The 6,822-nt window shown below is 33.3% G+C and overlaps 1 long non-coding RNA gene across 1 annotated transcript; it reads right to left on the bottom strand.

The window, feature by feature from the left end:
- Nucleotides 1-4,205: 4,205 nt before the first annotated feature.
- Nucleotides 4,206-6,524, bottom strand: LOC139853320 (uncharacterized). Its single transcript, XR_011761343.1, has 3 exons — nucleotides 6,314-6,524; nucleotides 4,845-5,238; nucleotides 4,206-4,512 (listed from the first exon to the last, which is right to left on the bottom strand). It is a non-coding gene; the product is annotated as an uncharacterized lncRNA (long non-coding RNA).
- Nucleotides 6,525-6,822: the final 298 nt, after the last annotated feature.

Raw genomic sequence — 6,822 nt, 5'->3', positions numbered from 1 at the left:
TTATCAGTTAATGCAAAATGACTTATTTTGACTATATTTGGTCAAACTGCAGTGTCAAATCAGTCAAAAAAAAAGTCTATTACATTCAAATATTCAAGATATTCATATTCATGCAACAGATTTATAACAAACCTAATATTCAAGAATGTCAAATTGATTCAAAATGATCCAAAATAGATTCGAGAGCCCAAAAACATATTCATGAATTCCAGACCCAATCAAAACCCTAAAAAACTTAGATCCAAAACAGATTCAAGACAGATTCAAAACAGATCCAAAATAGAATCAAAACCCTAAAAAAGTCAAACACATTCATGACATTACATAACTCAGATTTAAATGACCTACAAGGCAATGGTGGATCACATTGTTCAACTTCCAACTAACTGTTGAACTAGGATTACACCTTTTCAACTCTTCCAAATAATCCCTTAAATGATTGTATTGTTCATGATAATCTCGTTGTACGGCTTTAATTGCAGTCTTCAATGCTCTATATGCCTTTTGCCTTGAAACATTTACCTCATACTCAGACTCAAATTGAAACTTAACTGCTTTGGTTGGTAAATGAGGATTAGTTGGAAGCTGGTCAATCAACTTGGTTGCAAGGTAATTTGAACTACACTGTTGAATATTTCTAGATTGTTCACAACTTTTATTTGATTCTGTTGTACTAGTATTCACCTCTTTTTTTTAGACTTAGTTTTACTCACAGATTCAACAGCTTTTCTCTCCCCACCTTTCATACTCTCTCTTACAAAACCTCTGCAACAAGCTTGAACTCTTCTTAAATTATGTTTTACAAGTAATAGTTGCCTTTTAGTCTCAATTGCATGCAATTGAATGTGTTTTTTTGACTTCATCTCTTGTGCTGAATAATTCAGGAATAACATAAACCATAATCAAGATTGGTGTCTGGTCTAAGAAAAGAAAAGATCATCCATTCACTATCTAAGTATCCAATTTTCTCTACCATATCTTGCAACTCAAGGACATAAAACTTCTCTATATCGATGCTATCCATATAGGTAACACGACTATTAATGTATTCACAACGTGGAGCCTGGAGGATTTGTGAAACAACCACCATGGTGAAGTTTTATCGAAAACATGTCAGGATATATCACTACAACAGTAGAACACTTAGGTAATCAATAATACCAAAAAGAAAACACAGACTTACATGATCGAAATACAATTAATTCATTACCAAAAAATAAATCAAGCAGAACTTACATGATCCAACAGACTTGCAATTAATTTATTACTAAAAAAATAACAAAGATAACTCAGTGAAACAGAACTTTCTAATTCATGTTTAATAGTCGTCGAACAAGCCGCCACAGTTTTTATTATTACTCGTATTTCGTTTCTATTTCTGTCCATTGCAACCACACAACACAAACACTATCAATCCTAAACACCTAATACTCATGTAGCCGACAACCTACTGCTAGCCTATATGTATTGATTTTATCTACAAGAGCCACGTACTGCTAGCCTTCAACAAATACCATTTCTTTTTTCCCTTTCCATCTACCGCGAAACATGATAGTATACTCAATCATACAGAATCATACGGATAAAAATTCTATCAAGCAGTATATATAATTATTGTATTACGAAAAAAAAACATAACTTACAATTCAATGTGTAGTCATCGATCTCTTCTCCTTCGGTTCTTATGTTGTATGATGATGCCATTAATTTAATGGATTGTTCAAAAGATTTGCAGATTGAATTTTTGTTGGGTGATCGTAAGGTAATAGAGTCGACTTTGCAGTGTAGAACTTAACGTGGATTGTGATTACTTTGGGCGGTTATTGTAGGGTAACGTAGTATAACATGGTTCAAACGAAAAGACAATAATACCCCTCATGCTTGGTGCACGTGACTGACTAAACTGGGCATTACAAACGGACTGTTAACTTCGGGACCAACCGTGGACAATGTTGAAAACATGGGACCAACCATGATCGATTTAAAGATTAGGTCCCATCTTGATTTTTGGAACAAACGTTGGGGACCAACCATGATATTTTTTCATTATTGAATAAAGGAAATCTTGTGGTCTATTAATATTATGGAAATGATTGATTATAATAAACTAATGAACTCACCAACCTTTTGGTTGACACTTTAAAGCATGTTTATTCTCAGTTATGAAAGAAATCTTCCGCTGTGCATTAGCTCATTTTAAAGATATTACTTGGAGTCATTCATGGCATATTTCAAAAGACGTTGCATTCAAGTCGTTGAGTTCAATAGAGATTATTATTAAGTAAATGACAGATTAGATCATTTATAGGTTGGATATTATGAAATGGTATGCATGTCTGTCAACTTTCGATGTAATGAAAGTCTGTCTTTTAAAACGAATGCAATGTTTATAAAATGTATCATATAGAGGTCAAATACATCGCGATGTAATCATATGTTATTGTATTCGCTCTTATGGATTAGGACGGGTCGCTTCACGATTAACGGTTTCCCCACAACGACTTCGTAATCGTCGTCGAGTTTATGCTATTACCTATGATGTAATCGATGAACGATTGTTTGACTGTCGAAGTGATCGATTGATGGTGAGAGGTTAGGGTTTAAATTCTTTTTTCTTTAATATGATTCGTTATCGATTACCTTTTGATGATGGTAAAAGGTTAGAGTTTATTTTCTGTTTTTTTTTTTCTTACAGTGGCCATCGACTCTGTTCATCGATATCCTTGAACAATTCTTAGGGTTCATCTTCTCCGATGTTTGGTAATTTTTTTTATCCTCTTTTGCTTTTCTAACTTTTGCCACCGAGTTTTTTTGGGTTGATATTTGTTATGAGTACGACTGTTCATATTGTGCCTTTGTTTTCTGACTGTTGGTTACGCTTAAACTTTGGTATAAGTTTAAAGCAGTTAAGCTTTCTAAGATATATGAATTATTATAAAAAAAAAGTTTACAGATATGATTGATTAAATTTTTAAATCATTTGTTGATTGATTCTATTAATAAAATTACTTTTGAAGAATCATCGATTGGATAGAAGGAGTGAGTTGTTAATATCATGACAAACTTTTTATGCTTATGATTATGGTGGTGTACTTGGTAACATTATCTTTGTATGTGTGCTGCTGATATTATTTTTTTAGTTTACAAAAGCTTTGATGGTTAATATGTGTACTCTCAGTCAACACTTGGCAAGGCAACGAGTAGTTGCAGCCGTGGTGACTGATTACACATTTCTGATGCGAATGTATATTATATATATACCACCATTATATAGAATGTTGATATAAGAAATAGAAGCTTTCCCGCTTGAAATGTGTGCTAAAATAGAATGACAGGGATTCAATGGCCGGAAAAGCTAGTAGGATTTGGGGCGAACTGTGTTTTTTATTTTTTTCCATATAATATGAATAATTTTGATTGGCCTGTAGCGAACACCTTTTTCTGTCTGACTTGGTGTTTTTATTGTATACTCATGAGGTCTATCGTTTGTCTTCTGTTTGCAGGACAATATGTGAGGTTGTGATAACAAAGTCTTATAACTTGAGCCTCACATTGGGAAAAACCGGATAATATCTTGGCATGGCACCTTATTAGTTGCAGCCATGGTGGTATGTTTTATCATATTTATCATAATATTTATTATTATTATTCTATACATCAATTGATCACAAGAAGTTACTATCATCTGTCTACAATTGTCATCCTCTGTTTTCTATGGTATATAAAAATGGGCTGTGATGGTAAACATATTGACGTGGGCTGAGCTACTTGAATAAATGTTTTCGTTTACTGACATGGCAATGTTTGAATTGCAGCCATAGCGATTCATTCTCTGTCGCTTGGTTTACGCATATGTCTGAGCCTCAAAGAGAGCCATAATGATTACCAATGAAAACATGGATGATGTTCATAGAAAGAAGGTTAATAAAAAAGGCTGCGATGATGAATTCATATGATTTCGATCGAGCAATGAGCAAAAAAGAATCGTATTTTGGTAGGGCAACCTTTTAGGTTGCAGCCATGCCGATTCAGGTTTCGTTGCTTGATTTCATACAAAGGTTTGAGCCTTTTTCCTGTTTCACTTTTTCTTTTTATTTAATTAGTTTCGTTAAACGTAAGATCACTTTCTTACGATTTACGTTAGAAGAACAGCGAGTCAAGTTAAGTGTTTCCATTGGAGCTCCAGATCTTCATCACTTCCACGTACAATAGAGTTTTCTTATGATCTGAGAAAGTTACAAGTTTAATGACATTGTTGGTTCTCTCCTACCTAAAATTCTAATTAACTAGTAATGTGGCCCGCGCGCTACGCCGTGCGATTACATTCTTAATAGAATGCAAATTATAATTACGGACTTGCAACAAACGGAATGCTATTAACGTCCCATTACATTGCGTTCCTAGTTAAATATGGAATGTTTTCGTAGCTATTACAATATGAAAAAAGAAGTGAAAGTTTATCTTCGTCGAGCCCTGAGCTTGTGGTACATGATGCCCACCCTTCCTCGCCTACTTTAAGAGAAAAATGACACACAAATCACGTCCACAAAAATCAAAAGTTAGTTATCATATATAGTTACATTTTGCTTCCAATAATAGACGAATCATACCACTAAGCATGTCACTTTACGATATAAAATTACAAAACATAGTCTAAAGCATAGAAAACAAATTTTCCTCTTTACTCGAATTATATGTAAATGCACCCATTAAGCATTTGTCATATGAAAGACTTTTCTTATGCTTGAAATTAAGTACACAAATAATTGTTAACCATTTAGTGGGTCAGAAAAGATAGAAATACCAACATGGCAACATGTAAAGCAAGGAAAACAAAAACTTACAATGAGATATCAAATCGCACTAAGGATGGCAGTGGCGGTGAGCACATTAGGATTAACAACTTTATACACATCTTATGGTAAGCCAGATGACCAACTTCTATAATCACACCACACAAATTTAGTCTCCTTGAGTTATGTTAAATTGAAGTTTATTGAGCATCAATTATCTAATACTATCATCAGTACCAGTGTAACCTAATGCCAGGTTTATGGATTGGATTCAGGCAGCCTCACTTGCTTTGATCTCCGATCAGTTGCATACCACAATCAACCATCATAAGTAAATTAACCATAGACAAAAAATAATTGATACTAAGAACACACGGAAATATATTGGTAAAGAATTTTACTTAATTTACAAACGGAGCACATAAAGAGGATGTTCCAAAGTTTCCTGCATCAAAATAAAAAAAAATGTGATTAATTGTTCAGTAAACAATATAGAGTAACACTATTTCATGGAATCTATAAATACTACACGGAAAACACAAAAAAAGAACTCTCGAACATGGAACACGATTTAACAAACCAAAATATACGCCTACTTTTTATCTACCATATTTCAAAATACCCAACACATTCGTACTTTGAGGAGACATTGTCCGTTTTGCTTAATAGGTCATTAGCTAACAGAAAACATGAACATATAGATACAGAATGTCTATGTATAAATTAAACTTAATTCTAAAAAATAAACTTACAGTCACTTTATTCCTACAACTATGGAGATCTGTTTAATCGTGACTTTCATTTAGATTTTAAACCTTGTTTTTTAAAGCAACAAAAAAAGCTACCACATCCTATATGAGTAATATCTATGTTCCTTTAAGCACAAAGAACGTTTAACATGGCGAAAGCAAGCTAAAACCGCCGCCGCCCATAGCCATTGCCAGCCTACAAATAGCACAAAATGTAATAAGTTTATAAATCTAAATGTAATTACTAATTTTTTCATACTTAGGATGTCATATTCATGTATCAGTTGTTATTCGAATTGAGTCGTGTACTCACCTGATGTATAACAGTATAATGAACAGAACTTGAGAGCATAAGGTAGCTACACATTGAACTTATACTGTCCTAGACTCCTAGTCCCCCAAAATAGGTAATTAAACTACTAATCTTTCTGAAAATACAGTAAAATGTTCCTCATTTATTAACTGATTGTAAAACCCCCAAAGCAGTAAGCCTCGTGTTTTAGTGCCTAATAATAATATGTATAACTCCGTATACAATGCCTTCCCATTATTAGGTTAAACCCTAATCTAAGTCGCCCAAATTACTCTCCACCGCTCAGCCTATCTTATAATTTCAATCAATTTTCATCAGGAAAAGTTAAAAAAACTGACTCGTATGGCAATTTTAGATATCAATTTTCAGCAGGAAAAATTAAAATACTGATAATTATCATCAAATCTAAAACATCGCCATAAACATCGAAGTTAAAGATAGAGAAAGGGATTATTTACCGATGCCAGATAGAGTATAATCCAATTTGACTCGGATCCTAAGTAGATCGGATGGAAGTGAACCAGGTTTCTTTAAAAGTGATGGATAAGGTGATGTTGGTGATAAAGTTTAGGGATGGGGTTTTCTACGGAGTATATAGGGTAGGTGGTAGTAAAAAGTGGTGTTGGTAGCCAATAGGATTCTACCAATTTTACGTGAATTAGTGCATATTATAATATAATTATAGATTATAGATGTAAATGTAAATATGTAATTAATGTGAGATGAATTTTCAGGCGATGAAAATGACTTTCGGTTCATATTTTGTGAAAGTTACATCCGAATATTGCTTTGTTAAACTGCCATTTAGGCATATGAGTGTAAGGTTTTTACTTTTTGCATTTTTCTGAGTAATTTCATAGCTTTATTGTCACCGTAATTTATATTGCCTAATTTTATTGTATCTGGAAAAAAATTTCTGATGTTATTGGATGGTTTTCTGTTCCTATTTAACAGCTTCATATGGGGA

The sequence above is a fragment of the Rutidosis leptorrhynchoides genome, chromosome 6 (assembly GCF_046630445.1).
Source record: "Rutidosis leptorrhynchoides isolate AG116_Rl617_1_P2 chromosome 6, CSIRO_AGI_Rlap_v1, whole genome shotgun sequence".
NCBI classification, from domain to species: Eukaryota; Viridiplantae; Streptophyta; class Magnoliopsida; order Asterales; family Asteraceae; genus Rutidosis; species Rutidosis leptorrhynchoides.
Note: the sequence above shows the minus strand (reverse complement) of the source record. Positions and strands in the feature narration are given on the sequence as shown.